At 48.2% G+C, this 20,815-nt stretch overlaps 6 non-coding genes across 6 annotated transcripts; all 6 read right to left on the reverse strand.

The window, feature by feature from the left end:
• Positions 1-2,459: 2,459 nt before the first annotated feature.
• On the reverse strand, positions 2,460-2,533 carry TRNAN-GUU (transfer RNA asparagine (anticodon GUU)). Its single transcript has one exon. It is a non-coding gene; the product is annotated as a tRNA-Asn (tRNA).
• A 265-nt stretch (positions 2,534-2,798) lies between these two features.
• On the reverse strand, positions 2,799-2,872 carry TRNAN-GUU (transfer RNA asparagine (anticodon GUU)). The gene has a single exon. It is a non-coding gene; the product is annotated as a tRNA-Asn (tRNA).
• Positions 2,873-3,137: 265 nt separating this feature from the next.
• TRNAN-GUU (transfer RNA asparagine (anticodon GUU)) lies at positions 3,138-3,211 on the reverse strand. The gene has a single exon. It is a non-coding gene; the product is annotated as a tRNA-Asn (tRNA).
• Positions 3,212-3,493: 282 nt separating this feature from the next.
• On the reverse strand, positions 3,494-3,567 carry TRNAN-GUU (transfer RNA asparagine (anticodon GUU)). The gene has a single exon. It is a non-coding gene; the product is annotated as a tRNA-Asn (tRNA).
• Positions 3,568-5,509: 1,942 nt separating this feature from the next.
• On the reverse strand, positions 5,510-5,583 carry TRNAN-GUU (transfer RNA asparagine (anticodon GUU)). Its single transcript has one exon. It is a non-coding gene; the product is annotated as a tRNA-Asn (tRNA).
• Positions 5,584-8,571: 2,988 nt separating this feature from the next.
• TRNAN-GUU (transfer RNA asparagine (anticodon GUU)) lies at positions 8,572-8,645 on the reverse strand. Its single transcript has one exon. It is a non-coding gene; the product is annotated as a tRNA-Asn (tRNA).
• Positions 8,646-20,815: the final 12,170 nt, after the last annotated feature.

The raw sequence follows: 20,815 nt of genomic DNA on the forward strand, positions 1-20,815 counted from the left end.
CTCGTACTATTGCTCCCATGTATTTTTCTTTATCTGCACATTCTAACTGCGCTTTCAGGTCTCTAATCTGTGAGGTATACTTTAGGCCCGATCCAGTCTGGCGTGACTTGCACGCTGGAAGTGCGTAAAGTGCGGAGACGAGGAGACGAGCTGCCAGTCAAAACATGACCAACATCTTCCATTTCACACTCTTGCACTAACGCGCTCAGTAGTAGCGCACTTTTGTCACGAACCGACCTCTTGCCTGACCTGTCCTCGGCATAGCAGACACAGTTGAAATCGCCGAGTAGAATGACGCTCCTCGAGCATTTCAAGAAGACACCGATTCGCTCAAAAAAACTACGCCGGTCATCCTCTCTATTAGGCGCATATACGCACATGACACGCCACTGCACACCCGTCAAAGAGAAATCGCAGACAACGAAACGGCCATTATCACCCAGTTACTCCTTCTACTACCATGCCCAAAGAGTCGCGCAAGAACAACGCACAGCCACCCGATGTACCAATTGCATGGCACACACAAATATTATAGTGAGCAGAGAGAGGCTGGACCATGCGGCTCGTTTGTTCATCGCTCTCCACTTTCGTTTCTTGTACAGCGATTATATCTATATCGTTATCCATCAATAGCCGACTGACTTGGTACTGCCTTCGCCTGGCTGACAGCCTTCGTACGTTTAGCGAGGCCACTCGTAAAGCTATTTCAGGATTATCTGCCATGCTGAAAATGAATTAAACGAGCCGAACGATCTCACCTGATACCTTGGTGACGGGAATGGGCGAACTTTGCGGTACAGGGTGGTAAGACCGAAAGACAGTGCCCCAAGGTGCCCCCGCTGGTTCATGCTGGCGTTGAAAAAGAACGACACCGCATCTGCCGCTGCTCCAGGCCGCATCAGGAACCCTTGAGCCCCAGATCCGTCCAGAGCAGCCACGAACACAGGGCTCCTTCATGGCGAAGGCTGCATCCCTGGTGGAATCCGGTCAGGCGGAATAGTGGGCTTCGGCTTGAAGGATGGTCGGCGTAGAGGGGCCGCTTTGGGGGGCGGTTCCTCTTGCCCGGCCTTGTCGGGGGCGCCCGCCGCGTCAGGGACGTCGCGCGCGCGTTTCGTGGTCAGACTACCACTTGTGTTGTCGCGCGTATCCATCGGTGCCACTTCATTTGAAGGCGCTGATGCTGAGTTACTGCTGGCGTCGATTGCAGCAACACTTGCCTCGGCGGCCTTACCCGAGGCGCTCTCTTCAGGTTGCAGGTCTTCTTGATTCTTGCAATTCCCTTCGAGCTGAGGAGACTGGTTCGTTGTCTCCTTTGAGTCCTTTGCTCTCTGGTCGGTTTCTGCACCGGCGACTTCCGCGACGTCCACCTAGTCCATGAGGTGTTCCGAGAGGTCGTCGGTTCTTGCAGGCCCTGTTGCACTGGCGTATGTTTTGACACACTGCTCTTCCGTGTGACCGAAGCGACGACAAAGGCTGCATTGCGGCACTTTACAATCGCGCCGTATATGTCTTGTGGCCTTGCACCTCAGACACAGCGGCGCCCTTCCCGGGACAACAACAAGTGCGGGCTCACCTGCTATCTTGAGTTGGTGCGGAATGTCATCCACTGAAATTCCGTTTTTCAGCTTGAGGGCCACTGTTCTCGTCGTAGAACCTTTGTCTGCGACACCGAAAGCTCGCCAACGCTCCTTGGAAATGTCAGTCACGGTTCCGTACGGCAGCAAGGTAGCCCGGACATCATCATCACTAACGCCGTGAAAAACCCAGTGGATTTTGAGGCGCATATCCTGGTTGCTCGGGTCGATCAATAGGCAGCGCCGGTTCTTCACCTTCACAAATGTAGCCACCAGTAGTTTTCTTGCCTCGGCGCTCTTGAGCGTAACGGCCCAGACAGGGTTCATCTGATACGCCCCCAAAGCAAGCACTTCAGGGAGCGCACCAAGATGAACCAAAGTATCCCTGAAATCTTCAACGCGATATGGTTTATCCGCTGGGTCGGCGTGCTTAAATATCGTGTTCAACACGATTTGTCCTGTGGGAAAAGTTGGCAGTATGACCTGATAACCTTCATCGACGGCAGACAAAAACCTGTTTCCGCGGCTCGACTGGGCCGCTGACACCGCTCCGACGGAGCTCATGATTAACACGTCCGTACGCTGTGGCGGCCGGAAGTGCACTCCATTGCGCCACGGAGGCTGAGCGTCAGCAGAGGACAACTCCACTGGAGAAGTGCTGCAAGCTGGACAAGTTTGATGCCGTGTATTTTTGAATGAAGGAAATGGGCATGCGAAAGAAACAGTCAAAAGAAACATAGGACGAGAGCGTCTTCATTTTTGAAGAGATGGACAAGGCAGCGCAGAAAAGATCAGGAGGGCGAAATATGAGCAGGGGGCAAGCGCTCAACCGTCAACGCGGTAAAAGAAAGGTGGGGGATGAACAGAAGCACAAAACAATTCGCTCGCCCCCGGGAGGGCTCGAACCTCCAACCTTTCGGTTAACAGCCGAACGCGCTAGCCGATTGCGCCACGGAGGCTGAGCGTCTGCAGAGGACAGCTCCACTGGAGAAGTGCTGCAAGCTGGACAAGTTTGATACCGTGTATTTTTGAATGAAGGAAAGGGGATGCACAAGAAACAGTCAAAAGAAACATAGGACGAGAGCGTCTTCATTTTTGAAGAGATGGACAAGGCAGCGCAGAAAAGATCAGGAGGGCGAAACATGAGCAGGGGGAAGCGCTCAACCGTCAGAACGGAAAAAGAAAGGGGAGGGGGGGATTACGAGAAGCACAAAACAATTCGCTCGCCCCCGGGAGGGCTCGAACCTCCAACCTTTCGGTTAACAGCCGAACGCGCTAGCCGATTGCGCCACGGAGGCTGAGCGTCTGCAGAGGACAGCTCCACTGGAGAAGTGCTGCAAGCTGGACAAGTTTGATACCGTGTATTTTTGAATGAAGGAAAGGGGATGCACAAGAAACAGTCAAAAGAAACATAGGACGAGAGCGTCTTCATTTTTGAAGAGATGGACAAGGCAGCGCAGAAAAGATCAGGAGGGCGAAACATGAGCAGGGGGAAGCGCTCAACCGTCAGAACGGAAAAAGAAAGGGGGGGGGGGGATTACGAGAAGCACAAAACAATTGGCTCGCCCCCGGGAGGGCTCGAACCTCCAACCTTTCGGTTAACAGCCGAACGCGCTAGCCGATTGCGCCACGGAGGCTAAGCGTCTGCAGAGGACAACTCCACTGGAGAAGTGCTGTAAGCTGGACAAGTTTGATACCGTGTATTTTTGAATGAAGGAAAGGGGATGCACAAGAAACAGTCAAAAGAAACATAGGACGAGAGCGTCTTCATTTTTGAAGAGATGGACAAGGCAGCGCAGAAAAGATCAGGAGGGCGAAACATGAGCAGGGGGAAGCGCTCAACCGTCAGAACGGAAAAAGAAAGGGGGGGGGGGGGGGGGGGGGGGGGGGGGATTACGAGAAGCACAAAACAATCGGCTCGCCCCCGGGAGGGCTCGAACCTCCAACCTTTCGGTTAACAGCCGAACGCGTTAGCCGATTGCGCCACGGAGGCTTTTTTGTTTCTTTATTGCCGATTTTGACGTTCAAATCAAGAGGTTACAAGAAATAAAACGTGGCAGCCACACGTTGGCCAACACGACTTTAAAATTTTTTGAGCGACATTAATCCATCTAGTACAGATATCCATTGCGGTGGATCAGGCAGTGCGTTGTACACATTTCTTAAGCACACAACGCTCTCAATGAAATGTTCTCGAACCGGGCGAACAACCAAGTCCGCGTGTTCGAACTGCATTCGTGTTTTCCACACCGCGTGGAGGCCCAGGACCATAATGAGGTCATAAGGTATTTCCTCTTAGGTATTTACAGGCAAGAAACCTATGCCGTACGGATCCAGGGGTAACTGTTTTTTTAAAGTTCTTTGGAGTACATCCCAATGAAAGATCGGGTCCCAGCAGTCTAGAAATACATGCTCTATTGTTTCGGGTTTCTTGCATAAAAAGCAGTCAGTGTTCCAGGGAATGAAGAGGCCTTTATCCTGAAGCCAGGTCTTAACTGGGAGGGTGTTTGTATGTAACTTGAAAAAGAACGATTTGGCTGAGGGTAGTATAGGCATTTTCTTCACTCTTTTTAGGACGTCCTGTCCTGGGCCACCGCGATGTGGAGAACGGTACAAAGGTACAGGGAGCATGACATCTACAAGGTCTCTGTAGAGTTTTTTCTTTGTAACGGTTGACAGGTACTGCTGGGAAAAACGTACATTCAACAGCCTATACGACAAGACAACTTCATGCAGGTATCCAGTCACACTTCTGCACATATTTTGAACAAACGAAACGACGAATTCAGGGAGAAGTCTACACAGCCTCACTTGTATAACTGTGCGCAGAAAGATATCATTGTGGTCCCGTAAAAAAACAAAGCGTGCCACGATTTGTCGCAGAAACAAGTGAGCCAGGCCAAGACCCCCTTTCTTGACAGGCAAAAACAAATTCGTTCGACTGGACCGCTCCCAAGTCGAGGCCCAAATAAAAATAGCAAAAACTCGGTGCATTTTTTGAATGCTCATCCTCGCCGCACACAACACATTCATGACGTACCAGATTTTAGATATTAGAAAAAGGTTGCAGACAGTGGCTCTAGAAAACATCGACAGTTGCTTGCCTTGCCACCCGTTCGCCTTTTCTTTAGCCCTCAAGGCTTGATCTCTCCAGTATGGTTCAGGGTCGCGATAATTTCCGAGAGGCGCACCAAGGTACTGCATTGGCACCATTGACCAGGTAAGCCGACAAAAGGCTTCTGGTGTGTCCACCCAATCGCCATGCCAGAAGCCATGACTTTTATCCCAGTTAATCTGGGCTCCAGTCGCATCACAAAACTTTTCGACGACATTAGTTGCCTCCCTAATGCTATCTTTGCTGGCGCAGAACACCGCGATGTCATCCGCGTACGCCAGAATTTTTACTTCGGCAGCCTGTAGTCTGTAACCTGTTATGCGCGCATTATGTTCAATCGCCAAACAGAGTGGCTCAAGATAAGCGGCAAACAGCAGTGGTGACAGGGGGCATCCCTGTCTCACCGACGAGAGCACGCACAAGCTATCAGTGAGCGAACCGTTAACAATAATACGCGTTGTACATTTTTTGTACGCCATCGTGACGCCTTCCGTAATCACACTGCCCACATTCGTGTGTTCAAGTATGCAGAGCAATTGCGCCACGGAGGCTGATCATCTGCAGAGGACAACTCCACTGGAGAAGTGCTGCAAGCTGGACAAGTTTGATGCCGTGCATTTTTGAATAAAGGAAATGGGGATGCAAAAGAAACAGTCAAAAGAAACACAGGACGAGAGCGTCTTCATTTTTGAAGAGATGGACAAGGCAGCGCAGAAAAGATCAGGAGGGCGAAACATGAGCAGGGGGCAAGCGCTCAACCTTCAGAACGGAAAAAGAAAGGGGGGGGGGGGGGATTAAGAGAAGCACAAAACAATTGGCTCGCCCCCGGGAGGGCTCGAACCTCCAACCTTTCGGTTAACAGCCGAACGCGCTAGCCGATTGCGCCACGGAGGCTTTTTTTTCCCTTTATTGTCGGTAAACAATACATCCACAAGAATAAAAATCGCTAGCCAAGCTTTGGCTGAGGCGATGGATTAAAACATTTACATGTCGATCAATTTGTCCATAACTGCCACCCAGTCCGGTGGCTGAACTTGACTGCAGAGAACATCTCTCAGAAAAGCTACACTTTCTATAAAGTTTTCCCTGACTGGTCGCACATTTGCGTCTGCGTGCCTAGCCGCCATCCTCGTTTTCGAGATTCTGTGGAGGTTCAGTAGCATAAGCATGTCGTATGGCACCATAGGGAGTAACTGGGAGTTCTTTTTTTAAAGTTCTTTGCAAGATGTCCCAGTGGAAAACCGGGTCCCAGCAGTCGATAAACACATGACCGATGGACTCCGGTTTTTTGCACAGTGTGCAGTCGACGGTCCATGGTACGATAATGCCTGTATCGTTTAGCCATGTTTTCACCGGAAGTGTGCCAGAATGCAGTTTAAAGAAAAAGGATTTGACGTTCGGTCTTACCGCCATCTTCTTAACTCGATTTAGCACATCTTTGCCTGCACCTCCGCAGTAAAAGGATTGGTATAAGTGTGCAGGTATAAAGATATCTAGCAAATCCTTGTACAGTTTTTTCCTGGGTACAGCAGTCAGATACTCTGTCGAAAAATGAGAGCTCAAAATGTGAAAGGCAGCGACAACTTCACGTAAGAAACCAGTTACAGCATAATTCGTTGCCGGGAAACTGGACACAACAAATTCCGGTAACACATTGCCTAAGCGCACCTGCAACATTGTGCGCAACAGAGGATCGGTTTGATCACGTAGAAACAAAAATCATGAGACAACTTTCAGAAACAAATTGGAAAGTCCAAGGCCACCCCTTGTGACCGGAAGGAACAGATTAGCTCCACTAGTTCGCTCCCAATTCGAGCTCCAAATAAAAAATGGCCTGGCTTAGCTTATGGTTAAGCCTAGGATGCGAAGCATAGTCGGCATCGGTGAGACATTCTTGAGTCTGCAGTAAAACCATTTCTTCTGCGCGCTGCTCCTTTCGTTTCTCACGTTGCTTCTTCCGGTAAGCACGCTCCTTTACAAGGCGCTGTTCCCGCTGTTCAGGAGTTTCTTCAACACGCATTTTCCGTTTGGTAGCATTTCGCCGCTCGAACCGAGTAGAAGTACTCGAAGCTTCATCCTTCACCTCGGCATCGGTTGTCGAACGCTGCCGTCTAGCTGCATACTGTGCACGTCGCTTGGCAAGCCGTACTTCTCGTTCTTCTCCCGTTCCCGTGGCTCTTCGTAACTTGCGCTTTGCGGTCTGGCGAGCCGCCGTCTCCCTGGCCGACATCTCGCTGCTCAACTGACTCAACGAGTGCGTCGCCTTTTGCGTGAAGTCAGTATCTCCTAGCGGTAGGAGCGCGAGTTAGGCCGCCGGCGGAGGCTGCGCGTCCGCAAGCGAGCGAAAGAGGCCTCAGCTTTCACAGCTCTTGTGACGTCATATCACGTGGTGCGCCGATCAAGGTCAAGTGGTAGCTACGCGGCCGTGCGCGGCGCAGCAAGGAAGAGCTCGGTTGTGCGAGTAATATGCTTCGCATAAAACTGCACACACTCTATGCAGCTTCTGCACGTTTACTCGGGTGATGAGCAAGAACTGCAACAAATACCAAATTATGGCTATTAAAAATACCTTGCACACACTTGCACGCGCGAAAACAAAAAGGTCACATCTTTTCCATCCATCCGCTTTTTTCCTTGCACTCTGCGTTACCTCACCCCATAACTCTGTACTGTTCTTATAGTGCTCTAATGGTACCCCCAACTACTTCGCAGGGGAGGTCATCCATTGCATGTTAGCAAACACTGCAGGTGTGCTCTCCCAATCACCGTGCCAAAATACAATGCACTTATCCCAGTTAACTTCGCACCCGGTCTTTTTGCAATAGCCCCCCGCAACTTTCACAACTTCTTTAACGCTTTCTTGGTCCGCGCAAAAACAGCAATATCATCAGCGTAAGCAAGCACTTTTACTTGCACCGACTGAAGAGTGAAACCGCAGATCCTACCATTGTGTAACAGCGATAACAGAAAAGGCTCAAGATAGATCGCAAAGAGCAGAGGCGAGAGGGGCAGCCCTGCCTGACCGAAGAACAGACAGGCACATGTTCAGTAAGCTGTGTTGCACAAAGAAACCAGATCAAGCGACACATACGCTCTGTCCAATCTCGCGTGACTCTCACCCTGAAAGTGAGTAAAATGCGGCGCTACCGAAAGAACTTCAGCAACATCATCTAAGCCATTTTCTTGTACAAGGGAATTAAACGATTCCGTACTTTTGTCACGGATAAGTCTTTTTGTAATTCTGTCCTCTGCTTTACATACGCAGTTAAAATCACCCAAAAGCACAATTAACCGCTCACAGCACACATATTGTTCAAGACGCTCAAAAAATTCCTCGCGCTCGTTCTCTCTGTTAGGGGCATGCACATATGTGATCCTCCATAGCAAACTGCAATACAGAAAATCAACTACAAGCAAACGGCCAGTTTGACACACAGTTAAATTTTGTTCGAATATCCACAGAGAATTCCTAATAAACACAGCACAACCATCCGATGTGCCAGACGAATGGCACACGCAAATGTTGTAGCGTGTCGTAAAAGGCTGCACCATACGGTCCGCCTGTTCCTGTCTTTCGACTTTCGTCTCCTGTACGGCTATTATGTTACGCCACGGAGGCTGAGCATCTTCAGCGGAGAACTCGGTTGGTGAAATGGAGCAAGCTGGACAAGTTTGATATCGTGGATTTTTGAATGAAGGAAATGGGGATGCAAAAGAAACAGTCAAAAGAAACACATGACGAGAGCGTCTTCATTTTTGAAGAGATGGACAAGGCAGCGCAGAAAAGACAAGGAGGGCGAAACATGCGCAGGGGGCAAGCGCTCAACCGTCAGAACGGAAAATGAAAGGTTGCGGATGAAGAGAAGCACAAAACAATAACCTTGCCCCCGGGAGGGCTCGAACCTCCAACCTTTCGGTTAACAGCCGAACGCGCTAGCCGATTGCCCCACGGAGCCTTTTTTTTTTCTTTATTGCCTGACTTCGGCAAGAACCACAGTACATAAATACACTTACAGAGCACAGTGAGCAATAATTAACAACACTATCCGCCTGGCGGTGCGTGGCTTCGTCACGTTAAAACTCCTTAAGCGTCACCAAAGGCTCGACTCTTTCGAGCCACTCGGGAGCTTCAGGAGCAAGTTTTTGACCTTCAATATACCTATGCATGCACTCCCGAAAATAGATCCGTGCTGGCCATGCATCAGGATCGCGATGATATCCTGCCATTCTGGAGCGCCAAATACAATGGAGGCCCATTAGCATGATAAGGTCGAATGGTGTCCCATCCTCACTCTCTACAGGCAAGTACCGAATACCATGAGAGTCGAGCGGAAATTCCTTTTTTAAAGTCCTTTGTAAGATGTCCCAAAAGTATACCCCCTCCCAACAGTGCAAAAAAACATGGTCTATTGTTTCTGGTTGTTTACAAATTAAACAATGTGATCCCCAAGGTAGAAATAAATGCTTCCTTTCCAAGAATTCCTTTACTGGTAGTGTTCCGGTATGTAATTTAAAGCAAAAAGTTTTTGCACTTGGCGGCACCTGCATCGCCTTCACACGCTTAAGTACGTCGCGTCCCAGGCCTCCATTGTATAAGGCCCTGTACATAGGTTGTGGAAGAACTACATCGCACAAATCTTTATACAACTTCTTCCTGCTAACAGAAGATAAATATTCATACGAAAATCGAACAGACAGGAATCGAACACTCGCGACAACCTCTCTAAAGTAACCAAAAATAAGTCCCGAGAAACTCTCGGTTGAGACAACAAAGTCCGGCAGTGCATTTCCGAGCCATAATTGGCACACAGTGCGCAAAAACGGATCGCTTACATCGCGCACAAAACAAAATCTGCTTACAATCTGCTGCAGAAATAAGTGTCCCAGACTCAGGCCACCGTCCTTCACCCGCCTAAACAAATTGGTCCGGCTGCAGCGTTCCCATTCCGCAGCCCACACAAAAACGGCAAAGATCCGGTGCAGTCTCTGTACGTTCATCCTTGCACAATGCAACACTTGCATCACGTACCACAGTCTAGACATAAAGAACAGATTACACACTGTGGCCCTTGCGAAAATTGAAAGCTGTCGCCCTTTCCACCTTTCCACTTTTTCACGCGTGGCTTGCGTCTGTGCTTTCCAGTACGAATCGCTATCTCGATAACCGTCCAGTGGGACGCCTAAGTACTTTACTGGGGTTGTCACCCAGGGCATGTTTGCAAAATGGCCGGGCTTCGTTGGCCATTCTCCGTGCCAAAGTCCCAGGGACTTTGACCAATTCACTTTACTAGCGGTGACCTTGGTGAATTCTTTTACGCATGCCACGGCCTCGGTTACACCTTCCCGGTTCACTGTGAACACCGCGACATTATCCGCATAAGCCAGCAGCTTAACTCCTGCCGCCTGTAGCTGGAAGCCACGAATTTTTTCACTTTCCATGATATTCAAACATAACGCTTCAATGTATATGCAGAATAGAAGAGGGCTGAGGGGACAACCCTGGCGCACCGAACGCTGCTGGCTAATGGGGGCCCCCAAACTCTTATTTACAATTAATCTTGTCGTGCAGCACCGGTACGCCAAGGCCACTCCCTCGCCAATAATGAACCCTACTTTTACATGGTCGAGTATGCAGAACAGGATATCATGCGAAACACAATCAAATGCCTTCTCAAGATCTAGCTGAAGGATGGCTACACAGCTATTTGTGTTATCACAGCATTCCAGCAGACACCTCGCTCTATGAATATTGGAAACAATAGAGCGTCCCTTGATCCCACCCGTCTGGTGGGGACCGACTATATCTTGAATTACTGACTAGTCTATGGGCTAAAATCTTCATGAAAACTTTATGATCTAAGTTTGTGAGGGCGATAGGACGATATGCTGTGACCTGTTGTAACTTTTCTGCTTCGTCGGATTTAGGAATTAGCACTGTATGGGATTTACCATAAGACGGGGGCAATTCATTTACTTTGTAGGCTTCATTATACACTGCTCTCAGTACTGGCACTATTTCGTGTTTATATGCTTTGTAAAAAGCTGCGCTTAACCCATCAGGTCCAGGAGATCTTCCCAGGTTCAAATTTTCTATAGCTTTCTCGACCTCTGACGCAGTTATCAACAGCTCCAGCCTTTCTTTCTGTTCGTCATCTAATCGCGGCAAAGCACCTAGAAACTTTTCCTTGAATGCGCTCACATCCACTTCTTGCTTTGCAAACAGCGCCTGATAATATTCAAGAAATGCCTGCTGGATATGCCCGCTGTCCCCAGATAACGCCCCGCCCCATTCAATCTTTTCAATGTGGTTTCGCTGAGCATGCGTTTTTTCGATTCCTAGCGCTCGCTTTGAAGTTGTCTCCCCAACAGCTATATCTTGCGCCCTAGCCCGCACCAGTGCGCCACGATAGCGTTCTTCGTCAAAGAGTTCAATCTTATTTTTTATTTTCCTAATGTCATCCATCCATTTGCCAGGCTCTTCGCTTTCTTTTTCGAGAAGTTTAGCCAGTACGGATCTTAAATTTTCCTCCTCACGCCTCTCCTCTTGTCGTATACAGCTTGACCTTTCAATTGCTGCTATCTTTATTTGTTGTTTGCAAAGTTCCCACTGCTGCCATACTTTCAGTTCCCCGCTCGGCTTTAATTTGCTGATTTCTTCGTTTACTTTCCTGCTAAAGATGTCGTCTGTAATGAGCTTATTATTTAATTTCCACATCTCCCAAGAAAACTGATTTCCTCGTTTCTTTGTCCCGATCCCACACAGCACTAAACAATGATCAGAAAATGATACCGGTACTACACTGTAGCTACTGCATTTTGTAATAACGTCCGGCGACACATAAATGCGATCTAGCCGCGCACGGCTTGACCGCTGAAAATGTGTGAACCTCACACAATGCGTGCCTTCTAAACATTCGGCCACATCATCGAGGTTGCACGTGTCTATAATTTCTGAAAGTACCTCAGTGCTTCTGTCCCTAAACGCCCGTGTACTGGTTTTGTCACAGCCTCCGAGGACGCAATTGAAGTCGCCCATGACGATCAGGGATATCTCACAACTGAAGTACCTTTGTACGTTTTGAAAAAAGGCTGTCCTCTCATCCACTGCATTCGGGGCGTACACACAAATGATGCGTCAATATGTTTTGTTGTACAGGAAGTCAACCAAAACAAATCGACCCGATGGACACGCCGTATATGCCTGAACCTCAAGTCCCGGTACATTCCTTAAAAAAATGAGACAACCCGCAGACGTGCCTACAGCGTGGGCCGCTACTGCAAAAAACCTAGACGTGAAACGTCGCACCATGCTCCCGGTCTCTTCTTCCCCGTCAATTTTCGTTTCCTGCACTGCCAGGACGTCAATGTCGTGCTCAGTTAAAAGGCGGTACACCTGGCTCTGCTTCTTCTTGCTTGCCAGTCCCCTGACATTAAGTGTACCGACTTTTATGGGGAACGCATGAGCAATTTTCATGCAGAATAAAGAGGCCGGGAGCATGGTGCTTACCCTTCGCGTCTAGCGCTTGGCTAGACGACATCATTGACACCGGAGCCATCCGGTGCTGGTGCCAGGTCTGGCTGCGGGGGACGGTTTGTCGAGGGCTCTTCTCTCCGTCGACACATTTGGTCGTGGCCGGATGGACGACCGCCGTCCTTGGGTCGTTTTTGCCGGCGGCTCCTCGACGCTGCGGGCTTCCGCCTTGTCTCCTTCGGTTCCGGTCTGGGCGTGTGGCCGCTTCGCTGGGGCAGGGACGCTGGTCGTGCGAGCGCCACTCTGGTCAAGGTTCTCCTCGGTCAGAGTCGCTGGCTCGGTTTCTGGGAGCGCCGGCACGCTTACTTCATCACTCGACGCCTCCGTCTCCTTTCTAGAAGGTTCCGCCCCTTCAGGTTTCCGTCCGGCGTCGCTGCTAGAGGGTCCCGAAGAGCCCGTCGAGCCTGCTTGCTTTTCGGGTTTCTCTATGCCTTTCGCAGATTCTTCGGCCTCGACTACATCCATGAGAAGTTCCGCAGAGTCGTCTTTCGACGCACCGCCCGCGGCCACCGCGTAAGAGCGGACACACTCGTTATCCGCGTGGCCGTACCGCCGACATTTCGTACAGCGGGGAACCTTGCATTCACGCCGCACGTGGCCCGTACCATGGCAGCGCAAGCACTGCATTGGACGCCCAGGCGCCACAACAAGAGCCAACTCTCCGGCGACGCGTACCTGGTGTGGCAGGTCTTCCACTTTCAAGCCGGGCTTCAATTTCAGTAGGACAGTTCTTGTCGTTGAGCTCTTGTCATTGACGCCTTGTATCCGCCACCGCTCGCGCGTAACGTCGGCCACTTTGCCAAACGCCGCGAATGCCGTCCGGATGTGGTCGTCGGCCACACCGTGAAGCATCCAGTGTAGCCGCAGCTTTACCTGCTGGTCTTCGGGGTCGATGATGAGGAAGCGGCGTTTCTTGACTTGCAGTTCATTGAAGGCGAGCAACTTATTAGCTGCCTCCGTGCTCCGCAGGGTAACCGCCCACACATGGTTGATTTGGTACGCCCCCAACGCGACCACGTCGGGGAGCGTACCGGTCTCGGCCAGGGCGTCACGGAAGTCCTCGACTCGGAACTGTCTCGCTCGCACATCGCCGTGAAGAAAAACGGTGTTCAAAACAACACGTCCTGTTGGCAGTGTCGGCAAAATAATCTGGTAATCCTTATCATCGCAGTCATCGATCCTGATTCCGCGGCCGTCAAAGGCCGCTATCGCCGCTCCGCTCGAGCCCATGACCCTGCGATCCGTTCAGCTCGGCTGCCGGAAGCAGAATGCGCCACGGAGCCTGCGTTTTTTTTCTTTATTTCCTTTTTGGCAAGTACACACAACATTCATAACGTAAAAATGCTTGCCAACTTTCGGCGAGCGTGGGCATTTAAAACCGTTTCATACTGACAAGGTCATCTAACACAGGCAACCACTCTGGTGGTTCAGCCTGCACTTTGAATGCCTCACAAAGAAATGCAACATTTTCCCTGAAGTATTCTCTGGCAGGTTGGGGATTTACGTCTGCGTGGTGCACTGCCATTCTTGTCTTCCATATGCTATGGAGACATAGTACCATAATCATATCGTGCGGCGCCCCTTCGTGGTTTGAAGTCGGGAGGAAGCGGATGCCGTATGGGGTTATTGGCAAATCTTTTCTCAAAGTGCGCTGCAGTATGTCCCATAAGAAGGTTGGATCTTCAGAATCAAGAAAAATATGGTTAATAGTTTCTGGTTGCCTGTACGGTAAGCAGTCTATCGTCCATGGCCCAAAGTACCCTTCTGCTCCAGCCACGGTTTAACGGGGAGAGTTCCGGTGTGCAAATGAAAGAAAAAAGTTTTCGCAGTAGGCCGCACTGGTATCCGCTTCACTCTTTTCAGGACGTCTTTGCCAGCCCCTGCTGAGTAAAATGTGCGATACAGTGGTTCTGGCATAGATACATCAACATCTTTATATAATTGCTTTCTAGCCCTTAGCGAAAAAGAGGATGTGCTAAAAATGCATTTCAAACGTATTGTATTAATTTCATATTTATTTCGCATTTTTTTGTCCCTATGCTTAAACTGCAATACGAATGCTTTCTAAGTATACTAGGAATAATATTTTAAACGTTCTTAAAAATACGTGAAAAGTACATTTTTGCCCGCTTAGCATATTTATAATGCATTAAAAATATAATAAAAATATACATTAGAAATATACTAAAAATATACATTTAATACATTAAAAATGTGTTTACTCGGGCTTAAAAAAAGGCTACTGGGCGGCTCCATGGAATGACACGGGTTAATTCATCAACTGGAGAACAAATCGTACACGGGTATTTATCATTAATCAACAAGAGTCTGATATTATAAGGTCACGTGATTGAATGGGAACGGCAGATACCTACATACAGCATACCAAGACGATAGCGACACAGCAAACAACAAATCCTACGACAAGCGCTAAGCTTGGCTTGCGGTATATATACCCAGCGAAAGCGACGCACTATTTTGCACGGTGATGGCTTTTTTTGCGCAAATACTGTGGGCTTCCAAATTATTGCAGAAGTACCCTACTGGTCGCGTTCGAATCTGGGATTAATTGAGAACGGAATTGCTAGTTGAAACTTGCGTCAGGCACAGGTCAGGAGTGGAACTGTCAACTAACAGATACATGGGCGTGTAAGGGAGCCGGTCTGTCCTGCCACACGGGGTCCTTTCCGCTGGCTTATTCGGACCCAGAAGTACCCAAGGCGCTTTTGCTGGTATAATGCTATCACGTTCTCACACGGAAATGTTCGAATGACATTGAGTGGAATGGCATTCGAGAATAGGAATGACATTCGGACTCGATGGACTGCCGCGGTGCTGCACGACACTTTCGAAACGCATTCGAAAGCCTCAGCTCGTTTTCAGTGTACAGCGACGACGACGACGGCGGTCACACTAGTCCGACAACGACAGTATATATCACGCTGAACAACAGCATGTAATTATAGTGAAATATCTAGTTTACTATAATATGATTCTAGAGGGACACGTTTTTCAGGCCAACGACACCGACGAATCCGGTCGGCGGACGGTCAGCCTTGTCGGCGGCTGAGCGAGAGCACGATGATGAGGCGGCGGTGTGTGTATGCTCGCGCTTCTAAATGAGCGAAACGAACGGCTATATTTCACGTGTGTATACCTGAACACTCACCAGCGATAAGCGCTTGCCAAATCAGTTTCAATCGACGACGGCTCTGTTCCCTTCCGCGACGACTAGGCCCAGCGAGTTCGCAGGGTTGGATCTGTGATTTCGGCGGTTGTGAAGAGCGAATCACAAGCTTTAGCGAATGCAAATGGTCACCAGGTGTAGTTTTGGCAACAGTGACCTGAAATCAACTATTGCTTACATCGCAGGGCACGCGTACGATGAACGGGAATCGCCGGTGTGACCCAGACTGCCGAGCCGTGCTTTACGGCCAGCAGCAGTCGTCGCCGTCGCTAGCTTGTGGATAACAAGTTAGGCCGTTTCAGTTAAAGCGAACAGTCGCCATACATACTTCTGGATAAAGTAGTTTAAAAAAAAGTACTGGTCACGTCGGAGAAAGCCGGGACAAGAAGCGAGAAGCGCCAGTCCTGCGCGATGCCAACAACCCGGCTTTCTCAGGCGTGCGATCGCATCATCGCTTCCCACACATCGTAGCACTCTGCCGCCGCGGTGGCTCAGTGGCTATGGTGCTCGGCTGCTGGCCCGAAAGACGCGGGTTTGATCCCGGCCGCGGCGGCTGGAATTTCTTTGGAGGAGAAATTCTAGAGGCCCGTGTACTGTGCGATGTCAGTGCACGTTAAAGAACCCCAGGTGGTCGAAATTTCCGGAGCCCTCCACTACGGCGTCTCTCATAGCCTTAGTCGCTTTGGGACGTTAAACCCCATAAACCAAACCAAACATTGTAGCACTGCGTAAACAATCACGAGTACAACCAGTAAAAAAGAAAACAGATTGTTTATTAGAACCAAAGCGCAGATTGCGTTTTATGTTATGTAAACAAGCGATGTAAACAACAGTATGAGTGCAGTCGTCCTCATCGGCGCACTCCCGGGGAAATTTCATGCTGACGCGGTTAATATTCATTGGCGTAATATTATCTTCAAGCACTCCCTTAGACAGAACACGTGTAGCATCGTTAGATGACATTCGTCTGGAAGGCATTCGAAGCGCCCGTGTAGCAGGGGTATAAGTGGTGATCACCTTCCTGCTAGAAGTTACCATAAACGAAAGGATGACAAGAAAGGGAAAGTTTTCACTCTTCGCTGAAACGTCATTTCGAGCCCTAGATTGTTCCACGGTAGCTTGAAGTGTAATGCAAATATGTTTACGCGGACAACCCATTTGTTAGAATTTAAGTACACGCCAGACGGATTAATTGCGTATTTACGAAAGTACACTTTAAATAGATGGCCAGCACCAAAATGCGATGTCCCGAAACTCGATTTTGAGCATTAGATTGTTCAATGACAGCTTGTAGTGCGCTGCAAATATGCTAATGCGCACTGCCAATTTGCTAGAATTTCAGCGTTCTTTGGACGAATTAATTACGTATTTACGGAAGTACACTTCAAATACATTGACGACACGCAAATGCCATTTCCCGAAACACGATTTCGAGCTCTCGACTGTTCATGGCAGCTAGAAGTGTGCAAAGACGTTTAAAAGGACTGCCCGTTTGTTAGGATTGAAATATATTTCGGATGAATTAATTTCATATTTACGAAAGTTCACTTTTAATACATTGACAAGATGCTAAAACTGCATACATATACGTTTACAAGGGCTGCCCATTTTCTAGAATTGAAGTATACTTTCGATGAATTAATTTCATATTTCCGAAAATACACTTTTAATACACTGACAAGATGCTAAAACTGCATGCATATTTTTTCATGTATTTGAAAAGTGCTCGAAGTATGCTTTAAGTGAGGTATTTTTGGCACATTTTAAAAATATATTTCGAATACCAAGCATGAAATTTCAGAAACGTATTTCCTACATATTTTTAGTGCATTCATGAATACAAAATATGTTTAAAATACATTTTAAATAGACCTCCGTATATTCCAAACGTATTAGTTTTTGCTAAGGGAGCCACGGTGCTCAGATACTGTAATGAGAATTGCGCAGCGAGCAACTGGAAAGACCAGACCACTTCTCGCAGGAAGACTCGTACACTCGGTCCATTGACTTGGGCAGACGATACTATGAACCTTGGCATCATGTCACAAAGTCGCGTTTGGATCACAGTACGAAGAAAACCGTTGCTTTGGTCTCGCACAAAGAGAAATCTGGAAACTTCCTGTTTTAAAAACAAGTGCGCCAAGCCCAGTCCGCCACTCTTCACTGAGCGAAATAAATTTGTACGGCTCGTACGCTCCCATGTTGATCTCCATATATACACTGCAAGCACCCTATGCAGCCTTTGAATGCTTGCTCTCGTCGCACGCAATGCCTGAAGGACGTACCAGATCTTCACTACCAGAAAGATATTACACCCAGTAGACCTTGCAAATACAGACAGGTTTCGCCCTCCGAACTTCGTAGATTTTTTATTTATTTGTTCTGCTTCATTTCTCCAATAGTCATTTGTGTCTTTGCAGTGGTTTAAAAATGTTCGTAGATATTTTGTTGGAAACGCCGTCCACTGCATGCTTTCGAAGACTGCACGAGGAGTGTCCCATTCTCCATGCCAAAAGCCTAAGGATTTGTCCCAATTGATAACGCTGCCTTTCACTTTACAAAAATGAGTCGCAACGCTGACAACGTTACTGATACTTGCTTGGTCAGGACAGAAAACCGCAATGTCGTCAGCGTACGAGAGCAGCTTAACTTCGCTTGCGCTCAACTTAAAACCTTTTACTGCACTGGACGATATGATTTTCAAACAGAAAGGCTCCAGGCAGAGCACGAACAGCAATGGAGATAAAGGACATTCTTGCCTGACAGAGGTCTCGATCTGAAAACTGACTGCTAAGGTTTCATTAATTATAATCCTCCTAAAATATTTGCATAAAACATTTCTACACCTTCTAACAGGACCGTACCGACGTTAATATGTTCTAAAATGCTGAAAAGGACCTTATGCGCAACTCTATCGAAGGCCTTCTCTAGATCTAGCTGCAACATCACGACCTTCCCGCAAGAGGCATCGCAGCACTCCAGGACGGTTCTAGCTACGTGTATGTTCGTTAGAATGAATCTTCCTTTTATACCACAAGTCTGGTGCGGTCCCACAAGCTCAGTTGAACTTTTGAAGCCTTCTGCCTAAAATTTTAGCAAAGACCTTTTAGTCCGTGTTCGTTAGGCTTATTGGTCGATATGTTCGCACTGGCAACAACGTAGCCTGGTCATCTGTTTTTGGAATTAATACAATGTGGCTTTGCCTAAAGTAGGGGAATAATTTCTTAACCCTGTATGCTTCTTTGAAAACGTTATAAAGAACGCGACTGCTATCTTCGTTTTAAAGGCTTTGTAAAATACTGAGCCAAAGCCATCAGGCCCTGGCGGCTTCCCTGCACTTAATTCATCAATCGCCCACTCTATTTCTGAAACGTTAATGGGCGCTTCAAGATTTGTTTTTCCTTTTCTTCAAGCTTTGGCATGAGCCTCAAGAAATCTCTTTGAAACGCTTCCAGTATCTGTGGTTCGTGGCTTAGCAGGTCTTGATAATAGTCGACAAAAGCACGGCCTATCAGTTCTTGGTATTGCACAACTTGATCTCTGTATCTTATCGCTTTTATTTCATTGCGCGACGCGTAGCTTTTTTTATCTGAAAGGACACGTTTGGTCGGAGTTTCCCCCATATATAGCATTTCCGCCCGTGCGTGTACTGCAGCTCCTCTGTATCTGTCTGTATCAATTATTTCTAGTTTGCTTTTAACTTCTTTTATTTATATCGCAAACCTGCCCGGGTCAATGGCTTTTACACTTAAATAAAAGTCACGCTGACTTTGCAGTGCAGTTTCTTCTTTTTTCTGTATTCTCTGCAGCTCACTGGCTCTTTAATAATAGAGGATCTTAGCGTTGCATTTCCACAGCTCCCAGCTGAACTTGGATGGTTTCCTTGGTCTTAGCGCACATGTAACCAAGCTATGGTCGCTGAAAGAAACGTTGTTAACGTCATATTTTGTGCAATGAGGTGCCAGACCGGCCGAAACATAGATTCGATCTAGTCTAACGTGACTGTTTCGCTGTTAGTGCGTAAAGCGAGGCACTGTACTGTTTGACAGAAAGCACCCTACTTCTTGTAATAGATAGTCTTCCGTCAGCGAATTCAGCACGGATACGCTCGCGTCTCGTATCGGTAAATCTGTCGTTCTATCTTCAACTCTGCATACGCAGTTGAAGTCTCCCATCATTATAATGACCCTGCCACAGTTCAGATGGCATTCAGCACTTTCAAAAAACACTCTGCGTTCGTTTGCTGCGTTTGGAGCGTATATGTCAAATATACGAAACTTCTGGGCATGCAGTGTTATGTCACATACAATAAGCCTTCCAGTAGGGCACGCGTACACACTATTGCCACGTATCATTGTAGTGTTTGTTCGTTCACGCTCAAGGCTGCAGGAAAGGGTTGTTATCACTTTTGTTCGTGACGCGAGAAGCGACCAGACTAATCTCGATTGATCGCAGCTATGAAAGGCTGCATCTAGGTTTTTCTAGATTACTGTAGATGATCTTGTCCTGTTATGTGGAAGTTTCCTTGCCGCCTTTAAATTGAGCGATGTCGCGAGCGGCGGACATTCGTAGTTCGACAACTGAGGAGCACGTTTGTTGCTTACGCCGCCGCCGAGTGATTCAGTTCTTTTGCGGGCGCAAGTCAGCCCACATAAAGAGTTCCGTTTGCAAGCCTTGTTGGTGTCGTACTGACCGCTGGACTGCCGTCGCTACAACGTGGCATCTGGTGGAGGTGCGGGGTTCTTTTCAGTTCATTTGCGGGCGCAAGTCAGCCCAAATAAAGAACTGAATCACTCGGCGGCGGCTTAAGCAACAAACGTGCTCCTCAGTTGTCAAACTACGAATGTCCGCCGCTCGCGGCATCGCTCAATTTAAAGGCGGCAAGGAAACTTCCACATAACAGGACAAGATCATCTACAGTAATCTAGAAAAACCTAGATGCAGCCTTTCATAGCTGCGATCAATCGAGATTAGTCTGGTCGCTTCTCGCGTCACGAACAAAAGTGATAACGACCCTTTCCTGCAGCCTTGAGCGTGAACGAACAAACACTACAATGATACGTGGCAACAGTTATTTCTCTGGTCTGCTTCAGAAACAGAGCACGACCACTGGCTGTGCCAAATGCATGGGAAACACACACATTATAGTACGTCCTGAACGGTTAAACCATGCGATACATTCCTTCCTCGCTTTCAACCTTTGTTTCCTGCATGGCAATTGCACCCAAATCATTTTCCGTAAAAAGCCGACTCAGCTGATATTGTTTTCTGCGCGCTGAGAAGCCTCGCACGTTAAGCGTGCCTACATACAGAGGTGTTTGGAGAGTTACTGCCATTTCTTTGACGTTTTAGTTTACACATACGAATCGCATGATAGCACCTTGATTATCAGGACACAGCCAAACATT

This window comes from Amblyomma mixtum, chromosome 3 (assembly GCF_055824585.1).
Source record: "Amblyomma mixtum isolate Tamu chromosome 3, ASM5582458v1, whole genome shotgun sequence".
NCBI classification, from domain to species: domain Eukaryota; kingdom Metazoa; phylum Arthropoda; class Arachnida; order Ixodida; family Ixodidae; genus Amblyomma; species Amblyomma mixtum.